This window comes from Lepidochelys kempii, chromosome 15, assembly GCF_965140285.1.
Source record: "Lepidochelys kempii isolate rLepKem1 chromosome 15, rLepKem1.hap1, whole genome shotgun sequence".
Lineage (NCBI taxonomy): Eukaryota > Metazoa > Chordata > Testudines > Cheloniidae > Lepidochelys > Lepidochelys kempii.
In genome coordinates, this window is record NC_136394.1 from 7,643,547 (window position 1) to 7,669,113 (window position 25,567).

Consider the following 25,567-nt stretch of genomic DNA (forward strand, 5'->3'; position numbering starts at 1 on the left):
TTGCAAATGAATTCCAATTCAGCAGTTTCTCGCTGGAGTCTGGATTTGAAGTTTTTTTGTTTTAAGATAGCGACCTTCATGTCTGTGATTGCGTGACCAGAGAGATTGAAGTGTTCTCCGACTGGTTTATGAATGTTATAATTCTTGACATCTGATTTGTGTCCATTTATTCTTTTACGTAGAGACTGTCCAGTTTGACCAATGTACATGGCAGAGGGGCATTGCTGGCACATGATGGCATATATCACATTGGTGGATGTGCAGGTGAACGAGCCTCTGATAGTGTGGCTGATGTTATTAGGCCCTGTGATGGTGTCCCCTGAATAGATATGTGGGCACAATTGGCAACGGGCTTTGTTGCAAGGATAAGTTCCTGGGTTAGTGGTTCTGTTGTGTGGTATGTGGTTGTTGGTGAGTATTTGCTTCAGGTTGCGGGGCTGTCTGTAGGCAAGGACTGGCCTGTCTCCCAAGATTTGTGAGAGTGTTGGGTCATCCTTTAGGATAGGTTGTAGATCCTTAATAATGCGTTGGAGGGGTTTTAGTTGGGGGCTGAAGGTGACGGCTAGTGGCGTTCTGTTATTTTCTTTGTTAGGCCTGTCCTGTAGTAGGTAACTTCTGGGAACTCTTCTGGCTCTATCAATCTGTTTCTTTACTTTTGCAGGTGGGTATTGTAGTTGTAAGAAAGCTTGACAGAGATCTTGTAGGTGTCTGTCTCTGTCTGAGGGGTTGGAGCAAATGCGGTTGTATCGCAGAGCTTGGCTGTAGACGATGGATCGTGTGGTGTGGTCAGGGTGAAAGCTGGAGGCATGCAGGTAGGAATAGCGGTCAGTAGGTTTCCGGTATAGGGTGGTGTTTATGTGACCATTGTTTATTAGCACTGTAGTGTCCAGGAAGTGGATCTCTTGTGTGGACTGGACCAGGCTGAGGTTGGTGGTGGGATGGAAATTGTTGAAATCATGGTGGAATTCCTCAAGGGCTTCTTTTCCATGGGTCCAGATGATGAAGATGTCATCAATATAGCGCAAGTAGAGTAGGGGCTTTAGGGGACGAGAGCTGAGGAAGCGTTGTTCTAAATCAGCCATAAAAATGTTGGCATATTGTGCGGCCATGCGGGTACCCACAGCAGTGCCGCTGATCTGAAGGTATACATTGTCCCCAAATGTGAAGTAGTTATGGGTAAGGACAAAGTCACAAAGTTCAGCTACCAGGTTAGCCGTGACATTATCGGGGATAGTGTTCTTGACGGCTTGTAGTCCATCTTTGTGTGGAATGTTGGTGTAGAGGGCTTCTACATCCATAGTGGCCAGGATGATGTTATCAGGAAGATCACCGATGGATTGAAGTTTCCTCAGGAAGTCAGTGGTGTCTCGAAGGTAGCTGGGAGTGCTGGTAGCGTAGGGCCTGAGGAGGGAGTCTACATAGCCAGACAATCCTGCTGTCAGGGTGCCAATGCCTGAGATGATGGGGCGTCCAGGATTTCCAGGTTTATGGATCTTGGGTAGTAGATAGAATATCCCAGGTCGGGGTTCCAGGGGTGTGTCTGTGCGGTGAATTTATGTGGGGGGGTGGAGGGTGAGAAAACCTGGATTTGTGCTGGAAATGGCCCACCTGATGATCACTTTAGATAAGCTATTACCAGCAGGACAGTGGGGTGGGAGGAGGTATTGTTTCATATTCTCTGTGTATATATAAAGCCTGCTGCAGTTTCCACGATATGCATCTGAGGAAGTGAGCTGTAGCTCACGAAAGCTTATGCTCTAATAAATTGGTTAGTCTCTAAGGTGCCACAAGTACTCCTTTTCTTTTTGCGAATACAGACTAACACGGCTGTTACTCTGAAACTTATCTTATTAGAACTCCTGGGGCAATTTAAGTAAGAAAAATTAAATTAGCTAAATTGGAATTTAGCCAACATACTCCAGTTAATCCTTTTACCTCAGCAAAAAGTGCAGCAAAATTTAAATGACAACAAACAATCAAGGCCTTGGTTTTAAGTCTTCTCCAAAAGGCGTGTATATTATCTAAATATAATGTATATTACATATACCTTCATACTAGGCCTCTCCACTCTGTTTTCAATGTGAAGAAACCATCCCACCTAGAATGACAGAGCAAAACTCATCCACTATGTCCTTCCTACCATGGGTTTCGTCCCCGGGCTCCACCCAATAGACCTCTGCCCTCATATGTCAGTAACTCCTTCCAATTCAATTCTTCTGGCTACTCATTTTGAGCTCATGCCTAGCCACCTTTTGCTTTGCACTGAAGGTTGGGCTGAGACCAAGAGCACTCATCGTGTGCTCCAAATTAAAACATAGGCTCTTTGTCGGAACCTGTTCTAGTAAAGCAAATGAGTGCACGTGTTCTCTTAGGGTAAGTCAACACTCAGGGTCCCAGAGCCCAGGTTCTAGCCCAAGCCTGGACATCTACATTACAATTTTATAGCCCCGCAGCCCAAGCCCGGCAAGACCATGTTGGCTGACACTGACCAGCCACAGGTGTTTTATTGCAGTGTAGACATACCCTAAGAGCTACTAGTCTTCTGGCTCTTTTTTATGGAGCTTAATCTGTCTCTTTTATGAAGCTGAGTACATTTTGGAAGGCTCTGCCATTTGGGAGTAATTATCACATTAGAACTATTCAGGCTTTGGACACACCAAACTGAAATAAACCAGGATCTTTTGTAGACCAAAATCACCTCTCATTTGTGAATGGCAGTGAATTCCCTCAACATTTAACCATGCTTTTTTTGTCCCCGGAAGCACTCAGAATTTAAAACTATTACCATATAAAAAAGCCTGGAGCTGCTGGCAGAATACCCCATGCCAGAATGATCCCTCTATGGGCTATAGTTTGAAATAGTTTATCAGTATAAACAACCTAGACTAGTCACTAGTGCTGGCTGAATAGCAAAATAAAACCGATTCACTAATATTTTCAGAAATAAAACTGCCATGTCCTCTTGACAGTGATTAGGGAAATTATAAGGGGCCAGACTGTTAACCCTTTACTGTCATTTGTAAGCAATTACTCACTTGAGTAATCCCATTGAGACTGGCCATGTAAGTAGCTGCTCACTATTGCAAGGCCATTGTTAGAGACACAGCTGTCTGGGAAATGTCAAAAATATTGATGTTTCAATAAAAAATGAACAACATTTTCAATGGAGTTTCCCACAGACTTTTCTCCTCCTTGTTTTTCCACTACCTTAAATTAGCCAGTCTCTGAGTATCAGTAAAGATACTATGAATCCCCAATTAGGGTGAGCAGATAGCCCCAAATATCAGGACTGTCCCTATAAAATCGGGGTTTCTCTTATATAGGCACCTATTCCCCCCATGTCCTGATTTTTCACACTTGCTGTCTGGTCACCCTACCCCCAATATTTAACTATTTTAACACAAACAGTCTGAAAGTTCCTACAGGAAAGTGGGCTGTCCACTATTCACTATTCTTCTGTTAAAAACACTTCAGTCACCCAATCAGGAAGCAGAAACAGTACCATGTGGATTAGATGACCAACCACACAATAGGAATTGTGGATAATTGAAGATAACTTTCACATGCTTCTCCAAATGCTATCTGTCCAATCTATTCAACTAATACTCATGCATAACACATCCATTTTTTGGAAATCAAGATCAGCCCATAGACAAATAAAGATAACCAAAATGGGACTGAATTCATAATGAATATTATTGATAATGAATAGTTTGACCATTTCTACCAACCTTTGTATATGGATATTGAGAGCAAAGTGGATTAGTCTACTGAGATTGTCCAGATGACACCATGGATAATTTTCATCCTGTATAATGAGCCCAATGGTGGCTGATTACCTCCTATTCTCAGTATGTTACAGTTTGGGACGTGTATTGCCAGAACACCCATAGAAAAAAGTCTAGAACTGACCTGAAGGGTAGGTGACAGTTTGTCAACGTTTCCCATTTTTAACAGGTAGGATACTTTATCAAGTTCTGATCAAGAACACAGCATATGTTAGAATTTTTGTACTAGGAAGTTCCCCAATTGAAGAGAATTACTTGAACTGGTGCTGAAAGTGTAGGGTATTATTATTTATTCACTTGCATTATAGTAGTGCCTATCTGGGACCTAGCTAAGCATTGTACATACACTCATTCCAAAGACCATCCCTCCCCCAAAACACTTACAATCACTTCTACAACAGGCGGACAAAACAAACAAAAGGAGGGGGATCAGAGTGAAAGGTAGAGAATGAAGTAATAGACACATTACATATATGGCACAGTCATGGCTCTCCTCCCTCATAGCCATTGTCAGCTAGCACTGTCTTTTAGGCCTCATGGGAGAGTTGAGTTTTAAGGAGGGTTTTGAAGGCAGCTAAGGTGGTTATTAAACAGATTTGTCAGAAAGCTTTTCCCCATGCGTATAGATCATCATGAGATGAAGTCTGTAGCTGAGACAAAGCCATAGCGTCAATGAAGCCAGACCACTGTCTGCACCATTACAGATGGCATGGCTGAGAAACAATTTCTAAAGAAACAAAATAAAGATTTTTTTAAAAGAAGTCATTTTTAGAAACGCTAAACATTTTCCATTCTTTCCCCATAAATAAAGACCAGGACAAAGAAACCCTCACTAAATAAAATATCAGAACAAGATTTTATTATTTTTGCGGGTACCTTATTAGGAAGTGGTGGTAAAAAAATGAGGAAAGCTTTGTAACAGTGACAGGTTTCAGAGGAACAGCCGTGTTAGTCTGTATTCGCAAAAAGAAAAGGAGTACTTGTGGCACCTTAGAGACTAACCAATTTATTTGAGCATGAGCTTTCGTGAGCTACAGCTCACTTCATCAGATGTTTACCGTGGAAACTGCAGCAGACTTTATATACACACAGAAATCATGAAACAATACCTCCTCCCACCCCACTGTCCTGCTGGTAATACCGTGGAAACTGCAGCAGACTTTATATACACACAGAAATCATGAAACAATACCTCCTCCCACCCCACTGTCAGTGGGGTGGGAGGAGGTATTGTTTCATGATTTCTGTGTGTATATAAAGTCTGCTGCAGTTTCCACGGTAAACATCTGATGAAGTGAGCTGTAGCTCACGAAAGCTCATGCTCAAATAAATTGGTTAGTCTCTAAGGTGCCACAAGTACTCCTTTTCTTTTTGTAACAGTGGTTATGATTGTACCCTAACACTCACAGATCTCTGTTGCAGCACTCCATTCCCCTGACTAGTACCAGTAATGACTAGGAAACAGAGTGACACCCAACAATATATTTGCCATAGGCCTCTGAACAGCCCTCTGATAGTAACGGCCTTCAGTCACTACTGACGTGTTGGAATCGAACCAATGAGCTAGAGATGAAAGGCTCTATACCTTATTACCAAACCTCTGAGTTATACCAACCATGTTTCTTTTTAGCCCTCTCCTCCTCTTTCTCACAACTTCTGTGCTGCAGGCTTTCCATCCCATCCCATCGACATGACAGGGAAGTTCGGACGAGCATTGTATGTCTAAAGCTGTACTCGAGATGGTCACAAGGAGTTGAAGAGAGATGCCCTTTTATAGGCAGGGTGAGTTTTGATGAAGGTGACAAAGGCATTCCCATGATCCCATGAAAAGGGAAAAAAGATTTTAAAGGACTCAAATGTTCTGAGTCTCCCTCACCCCGGTCCGGTCTGGGGCTGGACTGAGGCTAATTTTCTCCCTCCTGTCTGGTTGGTTGGATCAACAAAATGCAAGAAGACCTGGAAGACCTGGCTTTTTTATTTTGGGCAGGGGGTGGTGGAAGGTTGGCCTCTCCCTTTGAGACATGGGGCCCAGATTGTCTGATCTGACCCCTCCTGCCTTAATCAGCCATTGGCGCCATCTCCCCTCTGGAGCAGAAGCCTGTACAATTGCAGAGTACTTGGCAGGCCCTACCACCAAGCATGAGAGAGAGAACAAAATACAATTTTTTCTCATCTGTGTGCAAGGGTGCAGGGGAGGAGAGTGGGGAATGGGGATATCACCCGCTGATTGTTTGGTGTATTTTTTTTTAAATGTTGTTCACAAAGACAGTGAAATGAAAAAATGTGCCTCTAATTATTACCCCTCTGTGCTCCCTAAAAGCCTCTCTCTGAACTTTAAAGTCTGCTCAAGTTTCAGGTCCTCTCTCTCCATTTTTTTTATTTAAACTAATCTAAAAAAGCTATAAAAAGCCTCTGACACTATAAATTCCCTTGTAAACCCTGGTTTTATAGGTTTAATTGCCTCATTTTACTGCCTTGCATGCTTTGTTCCTTGAGCATTTTGAAGAGCAGCCCCAGTACTTCAGTGCAAGCAGGAGGCTTAGGAGAAAGAGGTTGTCAGTGAGCTTGCTGCTGGGGTTGGACTTCATCAGGTCTTGGCATGATCAGTGTCCTACGGAGACTGAGCCTTGAAACACTTCCAGGCAGACTCACCACATGTCGTAAACTGACCCAGATAAAAATAGGAAGCGCTTGGAAATTCAAATGTCATGTGGCATGGGAGGCATTGAATCTCCCAAAGCCTTAAGGGAAGGGAATGAGACCAACCGTAAAGGCATTCTCATCAAGGTAGGTTAATAACAATATATTACCTAGCTTATAACCACAGTCAATATCTATTTTATAGATGAGGAAACCGAGGCACTTGCTGCTTGCCCAAGTTCAGGTAGCAGGCCAGTAGCAGAGTTAGAAATAGAGCCCAGGTCTTCTGAGTCGAAGTACAGTGCCCTATCCACTAAGTTATATCACCTCCCCATCTTTGGAGCTCATCCTTATTTATTATTTTCATTATGCTGGCCCTTAGGACTCCCAGTCAAGGATTAGAACCCCATTGTGCTAGGCACTCACCAGGCAAGAAACACAGAAGATGGCCTCTGTCCTAGAAAGCTCACAGTCTAGGTTGGTTAGGATTATGTGAGAGAAGAGGAAGCAGGTCCCATAGAGACTTTCCCTTTGTTCTTTATAGCTGTGAGATAGCTCACTCCTGTTAGCAGCCCACAGCATTTTTACAAACAATGGCCAAAATCCAGTCATGGTGTAAACGTGTGCAAATCCTAGTTATGTCAATAGAGGTCTCTGATTACCTAAAGCCAAATTCTGTATGTAGCATTGGTGTAGCCATGTTGGTCCCAGGATATTAAAGAGACACAAGGTGGGCAAGGTAACATCTTGTATTGGACCAAACTCTGTTGGTGAGAGAGACAAGCTTTCAAGCTTACACAGACCTGAAGAATAGCTTTGTAAGCTCAAAAACTTGTCTCTCCACCAACAGAAGTTGGTCCACTAAAGACATTATCTCACCCACCTTCTCTCTCTAGAGCCACATGTGACCTTATGGCTAGATTGTGTCTGGCCCTGCGTGGGTGCAACGTCAGGGTGGCTGCAAGGAAAATTCTACATCGGGGCAAGGCACAAGCCCATTATTGCTGGAGATTTTGCTGGACTACCCCTCCAGAGGGTAAGCAGCCCTAGGCCACGCTGCCAAGCAGAGTGGGCTGGCCATGGGGAATATAGGAAAGCAGCAGCCTGTGTGACAGGTGTTGCGGTTGATTCTGCACTTTTGGGGAGCCCAAGGGCCTCAGGACTAAGTAAGGCTTTTATACGGGGTGAAAGGGTGCTCACGTTATAGGACCGTGGAAGCTACCATATGGCACTTCAGAATCTCCATCCTCCCCAGTTATCCAGCTTGGTACAGGAGTTGCTCAGGCTGACTGGGTGACTCCCAATGCCCATGAGTAGGATAACCCTCTGGGCTGGCTCAGGAACTCATGAGCAAACCCCAGGTGGCACAGGCTGCAGTTCTGTGATGACTGAAGAGAGAAGGATCCACCTTTGTCATGTTAAAACTATCATCCCCACTCCAGTCAGAGGCCAGAACCATCCTTTGTTCTTGTCAGGGCAGAGAACCTATGTCACTGAGCCTCCCACAAAGCTTGATGGGCCTGGCCGGATTTCACCTTCAGCCAAAGGAGTATACTGTAAAGTCCTTGGCCTACTCTGTCAGTAGCTGTTCAGGGTATTATGGCCTCCTCTTCTCAAATATTCATAGTGTGCCTCCTTGGTATCTTCTCCCAATACCTCATCCTTACTGGTCTCTTTGGTACATATGTGGCCTGTGATATATAGACTCTGATTTAAAAAGGGTGCCTAACTCCTACAGATTTAAGTGGGAATTAAGGGCCTAAATACCTTTCTGAATCTGTGCCATAAAGCTATGGGGTTCGAGTCAATAGTGGAAAAATCATTCCAAGTTGGATTGATTTCAGTACACTGTCCTTTGATTTGGCTGTGAGAAAAGCAGAGACTTCATTTCTCTCCTGCTAGAGGACCCACCAGGTCCCAGCCAGAGGGCTGTTCCACTTGATCAACAGCTTGGTAAATCCAGACTGCTCAGAAAGTCAAATTCTTCTGCCTAGGAGAGTTTTCAAGTTAATTTGGACCAGAATGTCCACCTACCTAGTACCCATTCTCTGTCTTCAGGGGACAAATTCAACAGCCTCCCTGTCTGAGTATGAGCCCATCATGCTCACTGAACTAATAGGTATGGCTTGAAAACTTCTCCCACAGTGACTTGAGAGTTGGACTGTGATCACTGGCAAAATAAACTGGAGTGGCCCACTGTTGGCCCCGATTGTTAGCACCTTCTAGTGGAAGAGCAGGATAGCGCCTTTCTGACATGTATGGCTGTTAGGCCCATACTGCAAAAGAATCCATCTTTTTATATTATTGATCTGACCAGATGCTGCACTATTTCTAATCTCCTCTCTTAGGGAACATTTGAGAAGATTGTGAAAAAGCAGCTTCAGGGTTATATGAGCACACAGATTTCCTTCTAATCTTGTCAATGTGGTAAGAATAGTGTAGAAATATGGCAATTTCTTTGAAGTACAGAGTAAGAACAGCCTTTCTCCCACTAGTACTCCTCCATTAGTTCCAGTTCAAAGAAGAAGTCTCGTGCGGAAAGGTATTTAGAAATAGAAAATAATAGGGAGCAGACCGGAGGTAAGTAAATATTTCGGAACCTTGAATGAATTTAGTTTTAATTATGTCAAGAAATGGGAGAAGGTTCTGGGTGTGTGTTTTGGGATGACATTTTTATTTGCTTCTGAACTTGTTCTTCCTTCCCTATTTAGGGTACCACTTAGTGTATTAGTTGGGATGGGGGAACTGGTTTGGATAAAATCAGTACACGCCCCACTTTGGTTTTGCGCCAAACCAAACCCCATGTTTATTTTTTCAAATTCAACAGCAGTCAGCCAGCTTTGTTTTCCTTTTTTTCCATCATTTCATGCACCACCAGAGATCAGTAGCAGGAATACCATAAACTGGATTATTCATCCACTGGAGAAGTAATGAACAAATCTGCATTCACCAAAACATTCAGCTGCCCCCAAAATACCAGTCCCACCCCACTTTTCCATGAAAGACTTCCCTTCTCCCCCCACTCTTTATTCTTTTCCTCTCCCCTGAATAGCCTGTCTCTCCTTATCCCCCACTGCTTGCTTCTGTTGGCCTCCTAGATCTTCCCCGCCCAGCTCTGATGGGTAGACCCATAGTTTCTTATTGATTCACTGGTGTGCTGTGTCCCCCGGGCTTAAATTCCAAGAGACCAGCCTTGATTTATCATTGCTTCTCATACTATTTTATGTCTGGCTGAGCACAGAAAGTGCTGGATCTCTCATGAGAAAGATCATTCACGTGTAATTTCCAGGCCAGCTTCCAGAGTAAAGAGGTTTCTTATTCAAACCAAACCTTCTGAAACTGCGTCGCTACATCTAGTCTCTGCTGAAGTTTTCTATGGTACCTTTATCTCCTAAGGGTACCATTACCTGTCTCCCATGTCTCAAGAAGAAACATTCCTTACTCATGAAAATGGAGTTTCACATCCAAACGTGGTGGACACACACACACACACACACAATTCCCCATGAACTGTGGTTCCAGAAAGGAGAAGTCATTTGTTTTATTCATTAAGCTGTTGGCAGCCAGGAAGGGGAGACAGGCAATCAGGGAAGCCTCCAGAGGAAAGGGGAAAAAAGAGGGAGGCAGCTGAAAGGAGTGAAATCTGGAGGAAAAAGTACATTAAAAACAAATGAACTGAAGAAAGAACTTGTTGATGAAGTTGATCCTACATGCAGCCCCACCATCTTGTAAAAGAGGTTTTATTTGCTTTTTTGTAGGAGTCCTGGGAGGAAACTATTAAAGGAACAGGCTTTAGGCATTTTGTGTGTACGTGCGTGTGTACGTGTGCATATACGCATGAGCCTGTGTGCTTTGCCCCACCTTTTACAAGGGCTAACTGGGTTGCAAGGTTAAAACCGGGGGGGGGGGGGGGGGACTTAGTTTGCATTGTAAGGCTTTTTACAAAGTGCAAAGGATCTAAGTAATTAGCTAAGGGTAAGAGCCCAGGACTGTCAGAGAAGTAACCCAGCCCTGACCACCAGACTGTAACTCCATACATCAGGGGCAAGTTAATCAACAGGACTGAGCACAACATGAACTGTGGGCCAGATGCTGGGCAAAAAGAAGCTGTGACAAAACTTTGGCTGGAGCAGCCTCAAAGGGTTCAGTTCAGCTGGCCCAAGCACTGAATACTTGGAATGTTTTTTAACCAGCTATCTGAGCCTGTTGGGTCTGCAAAACCACACTGGGAACAGGCTTTCGAGTGAAATGTCCAGAACTTCCTGCTTACAACTGGACTGAAAGTATCTCCAGAAGAAAGTCTATTGTGCTGGCATTATTTCCAGTCCCCCTGCTGAAGGCGTAACACAGGGAGACATGTACAAACCAGGCTGGGGAAAGGGGAGTGATAGATAACCAACCTCTCAACAGTTTTACCTGGTGACTCCAAGGCAGCAGGCCAAAGGCACCTGCAAAGCTGTGTGGTGGTAACCAGGCTCTTGACTGGAGCTTGCCTTTGTTTTCATTGTTTTCTCTGTGTGCTGGGTCTCTCTCTGCTGCCTCTGCCATGCTGGGTGAATTTGAATCTTTAGGCAGTTACCCTGCTGCCACTAACGTCAATAGGAAAACTCCCATTGACACTGACAAGAGCAGGATCGAGTCTTTGGGGTAGTTGAAGCAGGAAAGTTTTCTGCATTACAGCAGTATCCAAATTTCAGTGCCAGATTAGAGTATGGCTGCAGCAGGGAGCTCACTAGCTTCCTTCTGGATCCCTAAAGGAAATATTTTGGGAGCAGGTGTTTCTCCAGAAGCAAGGAAAGTTTCTTTGAAAGTGATGTGGTGAAAGCTGAGGAATAGTCATCAGCATGACTGATAATTCCCAGCTTTGCCGCTCACTTGCTGGGTGACCTTGGGCAAGTCACTTCACCTCTCTGGGCCTCCATTTCCTCATCTGTAAAATAGGGCTAATACTACTGCCGTATGCCAGGCCATAGGGATGCTGGAAGGCCAGATTCATTAGTAGGTGCAGTTCATACCTATGCAGTAGACCAGACCAAAGCCCAAGTCCCACTTAAGCCCCATACCAGAGAGTTAAATGACGCATAAGCCTTGGGGTGTCCCTCTGCACAGAAAAAAACTTCACCCTTCATGGTTTATGAAGTGCTTTGAGCTTCTTGCACAGAAGGTGCCATTGGAATGCAAAGTATAATTAGTTATTGGCATTATAAAGGCTTATGGAAAGAACTATTTCTTGGAAGGAGGATGCATTTTAGTAAAACAGAATTTCACATGGAAAAGGATGAACAAGCCTTTGATGAACTTGGTATGGATGAAACTAAGCAGATCCCTCTCAAGCAAATTTAAAGGATACTATTTCATATGCAAGAAAAGAATAATTTGGCAGAATTCAGTTCACTGTAACAGTTTAAATGCTTTGCAGTTTCCTAAAAGCTTCAGAGAAGATCCCAAAATAACTTTAAAAAATAGTAGAAAAGTAGATCCTTTTGGCACTGAAGAAGGAATTTTCATAAATGCATATTTTCTTCTTGATAATAAAGGTGGTTCCTATTTCAGAGCAGCCCAGAGAACTAGCAACTCAGCGATATTCATCCATTGCCAGCATAAGACCTGTGCATAGTGGTGTTGGAACAATTTGTATAGTGGGGGTGCTGAGAGCCATTGAACCAAACTCTAAACATTGTATATGATGGAAACCACTTCAAGCCAGGGGGTGTGGCAGCACCCCCAGCACCCCTACTTCCAGCACCTATGCCTGTGCACCACTTAAGTTCCATGTCAGCTTTCAAAATAGGCCTTCAGTGGGCCATAAGTGGTGCATAGACCTTGTGTGGGCGCTCTGCACAGGGGTAAATTAATTTCACCCACTAGAAATATGGATGAGGCTCTGTCTTAGTTGTTGGAAAAGGTAACATCTCTTACACCATCTAAGATCATGTGAGCTAGCCTCATAATTTGATATGAACATGATTCAACATCAAAACCACCTCAGCAAAACTGCACTTAGCTATTTCATGTTCAGCAGGATCGTCCTAATTTTCCTGACACTTCTCAGCCTGTGCACATTAAATGATGCAGGTTCTTAGAGTACAAGTATCCACCGGAGTCACCCCTGAGTCCCTAACTAAAGAACAATCTCTGGTCCTTTAACTGCAGAATTTCATGAGAAGAGTGATCATCTTCTCAAACCAGAAAAAGGACACATCATATTACTGCAGCATGCTGCACTCACTTTCCCGTCCTCTTCACAATGACGAGAGCTGGTTGAAAATTTTCAAAATTTTTCAGTGAAAGGCAAAAGGGACACTTTTCTCCATTTTTTAAAAACTCAGTGGCTGATAAAAAAACTTCAAAATTCAAGTTTCAAAAAGAAAAAAGAGTCTCAATTTTCAACCAAAAAAATGTCAAATTTTGGTCAAAAAAGGGACAATGTTTTCATGAAATTTATTTTTCCAAAAATCCAAAAGTATCCCTTTTCTTGACCAGTTGTAATAATGACCTATAGTACCTCAGTAGCCACCAGCGATATCATGGCTGGTGCTATGCTGCACTCAGATCTTCATGGTGACAATAGGGAGAGACTAGATGCTGCTGTTCCCAAAGCAGAGGCCCATACTGCTTAACGTGAAGGAGAATCTCTTAACTGTTAGCAGCATAAGGTCTATGCCACCTCGTAACTTTTGTCTAGTGGAGGGCTCTGGTACATATACACAGTAGTTAGTTCATTACAATACTTCCACTGTGTCCTTACATTGCATTATTATCTGATGGTCTAAAAAGTGCTATTATTCTCAGTTCTTTTTCTTAGCGTGTAAGCAAATGTCAGTCTTGGGAAGACTAAATGTCAGTTGATGCTAGTTTGGTTATGCAAAGTTTAAGATGGAGGGAGGTGTGAGAACAGCTGGGGAATTTGCTCTCTGCCTGGGAGTTAATTTTTGAGGCAGAGTTTCTCCCTGGGAACCAGGCACGGCTCTTGGGCTGAGACTCCTGGAAGGATGGACTGCCCTGCATGCTATTTGACTACTTCTATTCCAGGACTGTGCATATGTGTAACTAAGACAAGTGACACTTAGCATATATTCAGAATCTGTCTCACTGAGTTCTCCTCCATTGGGGAAACCAACCCCCAAGTCCCTGGACATATGTTACCATTAGGCAGGGAAGTAGTAGTAATTTGCAAATGTGGGTTATCCTCATTCTACAGCTAAGGAAACTAAGGCAGCAGGTAGCTTGCCAGTTGTCACATAACAGCTCAAAGCCAGAACCACCAGTACAGGAATAGAATTCAAGTCCCCCTGTCCTTAACCACTCAACCACACTGCATGCTTCAGCTACCAGCCAGCCAGACCATATCCATGCATTGACTCCGCACTAACAGCACCGGCTGTGGTCATCCGAATTTGGGGAAAGTAGAGGAATTGGGGGAAGATAGAGCCAAATGCCAACTTTATCTGATCTGTTGGGGAAAAAATCGGCATCTTGTTGATCCAGAGAGGTGCAGTGCACACACGGGGGAGTAGGTGTAGTGGTTTTGTCTGCTCCCAGTAATCCTCAGAGTATAGCCAGACATTTGCTCATTCCCAGGCTCTCTTTTAAATTACTGCATTAGTTTTATTAACCGTTCGGAATCTACGTCCCCTCCGCCCCCAAATTAAGTTAGTTTCTCAGGGATAGAAAAAAAAAATTAGCTGTCTAACAATGTTGGCTTGGAGCCTCTTGCTGCCTTCAGTCCCAGCTAGGATGAGTTAGTGCTTTGTAGATATTATTGATCGGCCTGGCTGTACCGTCCCTATGTCTCCTGTCCTACCTCTCCCCTCCCACCCATGATCCACCCTCCCTTGGTTCTTCCTCACTCCCAGCTTGTCCAGGATTGTTGCAGGAGTGACCAAAAGGTAGGCTGTCAGGTATGGCCGCACCATCGCCCGCAGCCATCTATCAAGCACCTCTCAATAAGCTAATAGCCCTAATGTGTGAAAATTGATTTCTGGGGTGAATGTGACGTCTCAAAGATTTACACTCTATTTCCTATTGATGAGGCTCAATTGATCTCAACAAGTACTAAAATATTTACCACTGTGGCAGGTGGGGGAAGGGGAAGCAGTCAAGGAGAGGAACTGGAGTGGTGTTTTTAAATAAACACAGTCAAATTGATGATGGGGCCACCAGGAAATAAACCCATGCAGAATAAAAACAAGCCCAGCCGCACAAAGTTGTTCAGAAGGAGGAAAGCAGCAAAGGGAAGGAAGAGGAAGACCAAGGAATGCCCCTGTGGCATTCTTAGGAGGGAGTGGGGTGAATGGTGCTAAATGGACCTGGAATACAGTAAAATCATCACTTCTGCTAAGGCTAGGGAGAGGCTTAGAATGTCCGGACTTGGCAGGTGCTGGGGAGGGAGCAGGATTCTGCAACGTAGTCGTGCAGGGTGGGGAAAATGAGCTTGTGAACTGCTTTGGTTAAAAAAAGGTGTTTAGCTCTGACCTGTGGGGGCTTCAATACACGGGGCCCACCCAGAACAGGGGCAGTCACAGCTGAAGGGATGTCAGAGCAATCCTGACCTCTATCCCTGGGTACCAAGATCCAGGAGTAGAGGCATTGCTGGGGCACAAAGGAAGCTGAAGATGGTGCCATGGCAACACGGGGGGCAAGAGCTTCCTCAGCTCAGCCGTTCTGGCCTCCGGCAGGAATCTGGCAGCTTCCCTCACAGCAGTGTTCTGTCCAGACCAGCTAAGAAATCACAATGTCACATCTTAACTTAGGGGCCAGCCCTGCAAGCATGCGTCATGCTTCCTCTGATGGGGAGGCCCAGAGACTTCACGGCGCCTACTTGTGGTGGGAAGCATTGCACCCACTAACAAGAGTTTGTAGAATCAAACTCTTAGGCTCTGATCCTGCAAACACTTGCACCCAGGCTTAACTGTACATGCCCAGAGCTATCCCACAAGCTGGCAGTTCTGCAGTGCAAGTCACAGCGTTCAGCCCACATGTGGGAGTTATCAGGATGGGGATATTAGATAGCTATCCCTTGGAGGCAGGGACAACGGGGTAAATACAGCCTGGGGGCAAGCAAGCATAATGCCATTAAAGCCAATGGCATTTCACCTGCTTACACCAGAACTGTACATGGCCCCTTCTGATCACAGGGCCCAAATCCCCTTAAATTGTCTTCTGTCTCTCCTAGGTTTCTCTTTCTCCCTCTTTCCCCCATCTCCCACTTCATGGCTGCCTAGAGCAATAGGAGAGGAGGCAGCAAGCTCCTGCCCATTTGTCTGGCACTTCTATGAGAGCCGTCACCGCCAGAGGAACTCCAATCATGCCCATGGACTCTGAAGGATCTGCATAGACTCATGGGTTGAGCATCACCACCTGAATTCACTGTTGTCCCCTTCTTCAGCGCTGTGTCCTCCCCAACAGCATCTGGCACCCACAACCTCAGTAGGGTTAGGTGTGATCTTCCTTCCAGCAGAGCTATTTCAGGGCCAGCTGGGATCCCGGCAGACAGAGTGCCCTGACAAAGCCAACGACTGCTCTGAGAAGTTAAGCATCTTCCTACCTGGCTTCCCACAGGCAGTAGATACACTCAGCAGCCCTGGCAGGAATTAAACTGACTGCTACTAAGTTAGACTCTCCTCTAGACTGTAGGCCTGTTTGTAAGTAAACCAGTGCCACAAAGGGAAGAAGGGTATGTAATGAGAGGGAAATAGATGCTAACACTCACCTGCAGTTCACAAGTTCATCCACTGAGATTTCCCCGAGGCCCAGGGAGGTGGGCAAGGATCACATATTCTCCACCCTACCCTGACCCAGCCCTTAGCTCCTGTTGATCTTTCCCAAGTCAGGCGGTTTCCCTTCCCCCACAGCCTCTCCCCCAGCCCTGCCTTTGCCTCCATAGGGTAAAGTTCCCATTTAGCAGATTAAAGGTCAGCTCTTGTCAGACGAAAGGCTTTTGAAATACTTCTCAGCAACTAATCATTTCCAAGTTAGTAGCCGCCCCCCAAGTCCCTGTGCTCAGCTCCCTTGAGACACTCAGGGTTATAGGCTTGCTGATGCTTCATGAGAAACTTGGAACAACATTCTATCTAGCAATGGGCCTGAAATACAAGAGTTCAGCTCCAGATCTGGCTGTAAAACAACCTAAAATCTGACTGGTTTATTCATCCTGATGTACAGAACTGGATCCAGATCTCAATCTCCTCACCACCGCCACCACCTAGGTCCTAGAGTTTAGCTTCCAACAATCTATTTCAGGAACATCTCTTAATCAGCTGTGCATCCACGGTCTTCTATTTCCTTCATTTTCCTTCCCTCTTCCTGTATTTCTAAAGACACCGTCATTAAGGTGGTTTCTCTTTCCGCTTAAGCATCAGTCTTGCTCCTGCTACTTTCTACCCCTATGGATGTCACATCTGGGTGCTGTGAAAGCTATGATGTGCCAAAGAAAGGATGAATTCAGGTGTGGAAATAAGTGACATTTACCAACATCCTGCCACAGAGCAGTAGAGAACACAGGTAAGGTGTGTTTGCTCGAGCTGACTCCTTGCCTGTTGTGGGCTTTCCCATATCAAGATCAATTATATTTGTTTCTAGACCTAGGGCCAGATCTTAAACTGGTGAAAGTCAGCAGGGCTCCATTAAATTGAGCTACACTATTTACACCAGCTAGGGATATGGCCCATAGATATTTCTTTCAATTATTAGAAAGGGACATTTTCACCTTTTACAGCTCTTCAGTCAGTTGCTTTGCAGCAGCTGGGGATCTGGCCAAGATTTTTAACTTAAGTCCCTTTTAGTAATTGAAATAAATATCTATCTATGGGCCAGCTGGTGCAAATTGACTGATTAGAGAGGTGTAAAAGTTTACAACAGCTGGAGATCTGGGCCCTTATGTTTAATTTTTTAAAAATCCCTTGCAGAGTTTACCACAAGCCCTCTAGAGGAGTCAGTGGCAAGAATTTACTTTTCCCCATTCATGTTACTGGTTTACTTTTGTTATTTCATGTTTCTTGGAGAGTAAAGATGGATGAGTCACTTTCACTTTTGCTTTTCATCAGTTTCACTTTCCTGTTCTTATGCATTGCCTAAGGGGGGGTCAAGATCCGGGTTGCAAACACAGCAAGGGAATGTTTCCATTCACCGAATGTTCCACTGCCATAGAAGCATTTCTATTACTATTAAACTCTGCCCACCCCCCCTTCCCAGCACAATAATTTCAGGAAAAATTCCTCCAGGGCAGCCTTGTGGCCTTTTTTGTCTCACTGCAGCTTCCTCTGCTGGGTTCTCCTGCCAGACAAAAATCCCTCCAAATGCTGAAGCACTCTTTGCCGAGTCGCTCACTTATCGGCTTTCCCTCCATTCTAAAAGGCAGATGGACCTTTGGCTCCCATGATTTGATCTCCCATAGATCAAGAAACAGGAGAACTCCCTTCTCTCCCCAACATCTCCCCTATTTTGGATAGTTAAACTTACTTTTCCACTTTCAAATGTAAGCAGGTAGAATGATTCCCCACACCCTAAAGAGATGGGGATGTACTGAAAAGAAGGAAGGCACCGTGTCTAGTGGTCAAAACAAGACACTACAGGTTAGAGAAACAAAAGGACTTAGGCACCTAAATCCCAGAATCACACCCCACTGGGATTCACAAACCCCTCTCAGCTGCTGCCAAACTCTGTAGGTGCCAAAACTCACCCCGGACCTACATTTTTGCAGTCGATGTTCCCTAGGCACCTACATTTCTGCCTCAGAGCAGGCACACTGCAGCCCATGCCGGAGAGCAGCACAAACTGTGGTGAGGCAGGCATCTCTCCCACCTCACTTGCCTGTGGGGTCTGACCCACTAAGCAGGTCTGAGCTCACCTACCAGATCAGACCCCTCTAGGTGAGCTCACACAAAAAAGCCATGAGGAGGGGAAAGAAGGAAGGAAAGGAGAAGGAGAACCTCCCTCAGAACTGTTAGCCCAGTGGTTGGAGCCTTACCTGAGTTATGGGAGATGCCCCATTCAGGTTCCCCCCACACCTGAGTTATGGGAGATGCCCCATTCAGGTTCCCTCCACACCTGAGACATGGGAGATGTTCCATTCAGGTTCCCCCCATACCTGGGAGGTAGAAAACCCAGAACCCTGTCCCCCTGCTCCACTGACTTCAACTTACCCACAGTGCATCAGCTTCAACAGGAGAGAGAGTGAGGGAGCCCCACATCAGACTCTCACTTAGTCCAGTGGTTACAGCACTCACCTGACAGGTGGCAGAGCCCTGATCCAAACCCTTCTCCCCCTTATGACTTAACATAGAATCATAGAATATCAGGGTTGGGAGGGACCTCAGGAGGTCATCTAGTCCAAACCCCTGCTCAAAGCAGGACCAATCCTCAACTAAATCATCCCAGCCACGGCTTTGTCAAGCCTGACCTTAAAAACCTCTAAGGAAGGAGATTCCACCACCTCCCTAGATAACCCATTCCAGTGCTTCACCACCCTCCTAGTGAAAAAGTTTTTCCTAATATCCAACCTAAACCTCCCCACCTCCAAGTGAGTGCCCAGATGACCAGGTTACCCCTCCTCCATTAAAACAGCATAGGCACTTAATGTCAAGAGAGGGTTTGCAGACAAGAATCCCAGGCAGAGAGAGGCACCTCTGTCATAAATATAAAGGAAAGGGTAACCACCTTTCTGTATACAGTGCTATAAAATCCCTCCTGGCCAGAGGCAACATCCTGTTACCTGTAAAGGGTTAAGAAGCTCAGCTAACCTGGCTGGCACCTGACCCAAGGGACCAATAAGGGAACAAGATACTTTCAAATCTTGGGTGGGGGAAAGGCTTTTGTTTGTGCTCTTTGTTTATGTGTTTGTTCTCTCTTGGGACTGAGAGAGGCCAGACAGAAATCCATCTTCTCCAACCATCCTAATCCAAGTCTCCAATATTGCAACCAGTATAGGTAAGCCAGGCAAGGCGGATTAGTTTATCTTTTGTTTTATGTGAATTTTCCCTGTGTTAAGAGGAAGGTTTATTCCTGTTTTCTGTAACTTTAAGGTTTGTCCAGAGGGGGATCCTCTGTGTTTTGAATCTGAATACCCTGTAAAGTATTTTCCATCCTGATTTTACAGAGGTGATTCTTTTACCTTTTCTTTAATTAAAATTCTTCTTTTAAGAACCAGATTGATTTTTCATTGTTCTTAAGATTCAAGGGTTTGGGTCTGTGTTCACCTGTACAAATTGATGAGGATTCTTATCAAGCCTTCCCCAGGAAAGGGTGTGTGTGGGACTTGGGGGGGGGGGATATTTTGGGGGAAGACTTCTCCAAGTGGGCTCTTTCCCTGTTCTTTGTTTAAAACAGTTGGTGGTGGCAGCATACGGTTCAAGGCCAAGGCAAAGTTTGTACTTTGGGGAAGTTTTTAACCTAAGCTGGTAAGAATAAGCTTAGAGGGTCTTTCATGCGGGTCCCCACATCTGTACCCGAGAGTTCAGAGTGGGGTAGCAACCCTGACATGGTGGCAGAGTGGTGGGATCATTTTGAACCAGAGATCATTTTGAATCAAAAGCACAGACCTGAAGAGGGTTTTTTTTAAGCTGAGAGCAGCTAGAGGGTTTTCTGTCTATTTGCCTGGAGACAGAGGTGTTAGTTTTTTTAAAAAAGGGATTTTTCTTTTTTGAGCTGGAGTTTTCTCTACCTGAAGGCAGGGTAGTTAACCTCCTGCAGGAAAATTCACAATTTTTTTTTCTTCCTAACTCTCGGATATAGCTAGAGTTAAGCACAAGAAAATGTGCTTAACAGGAAAATGACTACCAGTGAAGCAGCTAATAAACTAGAGCTGGCCAGATTCAAAGCTGAAGAGAAACAAAAAGAGCATGATAGACAGATGGCCTTAAGGTGCTTGGAAGTGGAGGCAGAAAAAGCCAGGGTGGAGGCAGAGGAAGCTACCCAAAAGAGAGCTATGGAGGAGAAAGAAAAAGAGAGGAAGCATGCACTGGAGATGGAGAAGGCAAGGGTTCAGCAGAATATACCAACCAACCCTAGCAATCCTTCTCCAGGTACCGCTTCCCATCCCAGAAAATTCCCCACCTACAAGGCAGGCGGTGATACCGAGGCCTTCTTAGAAAACTTCGAACGGGCCTGCCTTGGGTACAGCATCTTTACAGACCACTACATGGTAGAGATGAGGCTGCAGCTCAGTGGACCCTTAGCAGAGGTTGCGGCTGAAATGCCGAAGGAACACATGAACAGTTATGAACTTTTTAAAACCCAGGCGAGAGTCAGAATGGGGCTAACACCCGAGCATTCCTATTGGCGGTTCAGAGCCCTAAGGTGGAAACCAGATGTGTCATTTACCCAACATGCCTACCACACTGTGAAACATTGGGATGCCTGGATATCAGGAGCAAGTGTTAAATCTCCAGAAGAGTTGTCCTTCCTAATGCAAATTGAGCAATTCTTAGAGGGTGTTCCTGAGGAAATAGAAAGGTACATCCTAGATGGGAAGCTCAAAACTGTAATCATGGTGGGGGAGATTGGAGCCAAATGGGTGGAGGTGGCAGAAAAGAAAAAAAAACTAGTAGCAGTTGGAGTGAATATCAGAAGGAGCAACCCGAAACAAAACCCTATCACCGGGGACAACCCAAGGCTCCACCTATACCCCAAGGAAAACCCCAGACACCTTATTGTCCCACCACACCATTCTCCAGCAACTCACCTTGCCCCAGTGACCAGACAACTGGGCAATGTTTTAAATGTAATGAGCTGAGGCATGTGAAGGCCAACTGCCCCTTGAACCGCAATAGATTACAGTTCATTGCACCGGGGTCACACCGAAGGTCCTCAGGCTCAGATGCCTCCCAGATACCCTTAGAGCAAAGGGAAATTGTGAGTGTGGGTGGGAAGAAGGTTACAACATGGAGGGACAATGGAGCACAGGTGTCAGCTATCCATCAATCCTGAGTGGACCCCAACTTAAGAAACCCTGTGGCCCAAGTGATGGTTCAACCCTTCAAGCCCAACTCTTTCGATTTGCCTACAGCCAAGTTGCCTGTCCAGTACAAGGGCTGGTCAGGAATGTGGACTTTTGCAGTCTATGATGATTATCCCATTCCCATGCTGCTGGGGGAAGACTTGGCTAACCAGGTAAAGCTGGCCAAGAAGGTGGGAATGGTCACCCGCAGCCAGACTAAGCAAGCTTCCACATCTATCCCTGTTCCTGAGCCTTCCACCAGGACCCCGTCTGTGTTACCAGAGACCCAGAAACCCAGATGGAGGTGGTGGAACCGGATCCCCTGCCAACAACTGCAACGGCCGTAGTGGATCCAGTCCGAGAGACCCAGCCAAAGCCAGTCCCTGAACCGAAACTGGAGAAGTAATCAGCACCAGAACCATTGCCAGCACTGAGTCCAGCGCTTGCAACCCAGTCTACAGCTGCAACACCAGAAGGCACCACTGAGCCTGCACTGGCAGCAGTAGCAGATGACCCTACACAAGAGGCTCAGCCAGAGCCTGAAGTACCCCAGAGTGCACCAGCGGAGAGCGGTTCACAGAATATCAGAGTTGGAAGGGACCTCAGGAGGTCATCTAGTCCAACCCCCTGCTCAAAGCAGGACCAATCCCCAATTTTTGCCCCAGATCCCTAAATGGCCCCCTCAAGGATTGAACTCACAACCCTGGGTTTAGCAAGCCAATGCTCAAACCACTGAGCTATCCCTCCCCCCAACATCAACGGAAACAGCCCCATCACCTGCATCGCTTCTAGAGGGACCAAGCCCAGGTCTACAATCCATTGAGGAACTGACGTCTCCAGCATCAAGGGAACAGTTCCAGGCCGAACAGGAAGCAGATGAAAGCCTCCAGAGAGCTTGGACGGCGGCAGAGAGCAACCCACCACGTCTCAGCTCTTCTAATCAATCCCGGTTTGTTGTAGAAAGAGGACTTTTATACAAGGAAACTCTTTCTGGTGAGCACCAGGAAAACTGGCATCCTCAGAGACAGTTAGTAGTTCCAACTAAATACTGGGAAAAGCTCTTGAGCTTAGTCCACAATCATCTTAGTGACCATGCTGGGGTGAACAGGACCAAAGGCTGTTTGGGGAGGTCATTCCACTGGGAGGGAATGGGCAAGGATGTTTCTGCCTATGTCAGATCTTGTGAGGTATGTCAAAGAGTGGGATAACCCCAAGACCAGGTCCAAGCTTCTCTCCAGCCACTCCCCATCACTGAGGTTCCATTTCAGCGAGTAGCTGTGGATATTCTGGGTCCTTTTCTGAAAAAGACACCCAGAGAAAAGCAGTACATACTGACTTTCATGGATTTTGCCACCCGATGGCCAGAAGCAGTAGCTCTAAGCAACAGCAGGGCTAAAAGTGTGTGCCAAGCACTAATTTTGCCAGGGTAGGTTGGCCCTCCAACATCCTTACAGATTCAGGAACTAATTTCCTGGCAGGCACTATGGAAAACCTTTGGGAAGCTCATGGGGTAAATCATAGAATCATAGAATAGAATCATAGAATATCAGGGTTGGAAGGGACCCCAGAAGGTCATCTAGTCCAACCCCCTGCTCAAAGCAGGATCAATTCCCAGTTAAATCATCCCAGCCAGGGCTTTGTCAAGCCTGACCTTAAAAACCTCTAAGGAAAGAGATTCTACCACCTCCCTAGGTAACGCATTCCAGTGTTTCACCACCCTCTTAGTGAAAAAGTTTTTCCTAATATCCAATCTAAACCTCCCCCACTGCAACTTGAGACCATTACTCCTCGTTCTGTCATCTGCTACCATTGAGAACAGTCTAGAGCCATCCTCTTTGGAACCCCCTTTCAGGTAGTTGAAAGCAGCTATCAAATCCCCCCTCATTCTTCTCTTCTGCAGGCTAAACAATCCCAGCTCCCTCAGCCTCTCCTCATAACTCATGTGTTCCAGTCCCCTAATCATTTTTGTTGCCCTTCGCTGGACTCTCTCCAATTTATCCACATCCTTCTTGAAGTGTGGGGCCCAAAACTGGACACAGTACTCCAGATAAGGCCTCACCAATGTCGAATAGAGGGGAACGATCACGTCCCTCGATCTGCTCGCTATGCCCCTACTTATACATCCCAAAATGCCATTGGCCTTCTTGGCAACAAGGGCACACTGCTGACTCATATCCAGCTTCTCGTCCACTGTCACCCCTAGGTCCTTTTCCGCAGAACTGCTGCCTAGCCATTCGGTCCCTAGTCTGTAGCTGTGCATTGGGTTCTTCCGTCCTAAGTGCAGGACCCTGCACTTATCCTTATTGAACCTCATCAGATTCCTTTTGGCCCAATCTTCCAATTGGTCTAGGTCCTTCTGTATCCTATCCCTCCCCTCCAGCGTATCTACCACTCCTCCCAGTTTAGTATCATCCGCAAATTTGCTGAGAGTGCAATCCACACCATCCTCCAGATCATTTATGAAGATATTGAATAAAACCGGCCCCAGGACCGACCCTTGGGGCACTCCACTTGATACCGGCTGCCAACTAGACATGGAGCCATTGATCACTACCCGTTGAGCCCGACAATCTAGCCAGCTTTCTACCCACCTTATAGTGCATTCATCCAGCCCATACTTCCTTAACTTGCTGACAAGAATACTATGGGAGACCGTGTCAAAAGCTTTGCTAAAGTCAAGAAATCACTTGGTTGCCACTCCTTACCACCATCAAACAAATGGCATGGTGGAGAAGTTTAATGGAACTTTGGGGGCCATGATATGTAAATTCATAAATGAGCACTCCAATGATTGGGACCTAGTGTTGCAGCAGTTGCTCTTTGCCTACAGAGCTGTACCGCATCCCAGTTTAAGGTTTTCACCATTTGAACTTGTATATGCCGTGAAGTTAAGGGGCCAACCCCTTTACAGTTGGTGAAGCAGCAATGGGAGGGGTTTACACCTTCTCCAGGAACTAACATTCTGGACTTTGTAACCACCCTACAAAATACTCTCCGAACCTCTTTAGCCCTTGCTAAAGAAAACCTAAAAGATGCTCAAAAAGAGCAAAAAGCCTGGTATGATAAACATGCCAGAGAGTGGTCCTTCAAAGTAGGGGACCAGGTCCTGGTCTTAAAGGCGCTCCAGGCCCATAAAACGGAAGCGTTGTGGGAAGGGCCATTCATGGTCCAAGAGCGCCTGGGAGCTGTTAATTATCTCATAGCATTCCCCACCTCAAACCGAAAACCTAGGGTGTACCATATTAATTCTCTAAAGCCCTTTTATTCCAGAGAATTAAAGGTTTGTAAGTTTACAGCCCAGGGAGAAGATGATGCTGAGTGGCCTGAAGGTGTCTACTACGAAGGGAAAATTGATGATGGTGTGGAAGAGGTGAACCTCTCCATGACCCTTGGGCGTATGCAGCGACAGCAGATCAAGGAGCTGTGCACTAGCTACGCGCCGACGTTCTCAACCCCAGGACTGACTGAATGGGCATACCACTCCATTGACACAGGTAATGCTCACCCAATTAAAGTCCAACCTTACCGGGTGTCTCCTCAAGCTAAAACTGCTATAGAATGGGAGATCCAGGATATGCTACAGATGGGTATAATCCGCCCCTCCCGCAGTGCCTGGGCATCTCCAGTGGTTCTAGTTCCCACACCAGATGGGGAGATATGTTTTTGCGTGGACTACGGTAAGCTAAATGCTGTAACTCACCCAGACAACTATCCAATGCCATGCACAGATGAACTATTGGAGAAACTGGGATGGGCCCAGTTCATCTCTACCTTGGACTTAACCAAGGGGTACTGGCAGGTACCACTAGATGAATCCGCCAAAAGGAAAGGTCAGCCTTCATCACACATGTTGGGCTGTATGAATTTAATGTGCTCCCTTTCGGGCTGCGGAATGCACCCGCCACCTTCCAAAAACTTGTAGATGGTCTCCTAGCAGGATTGGGAGAAAATGCAGTCGCCTACCTTGACGATGTGGCCATATTTTCGGATTCCTGGGCAGAACACCTGGAACATCTGCAAAAAGTCTTCGAGCGCATAAGGGAGGCAGGACTAACTATTAAGGCTAAGAAGTGTCAAATAGGCCTCAGAGTGACTTACCTTGGACACTAGGTGGGTCAAGGAACTATCAACCCCCTGCAGGCCAAAATGGATGCTATCCAAAAGTGGCCTGGCCCAAAGTCAAAGAAACAGGTCTAATCCTTCT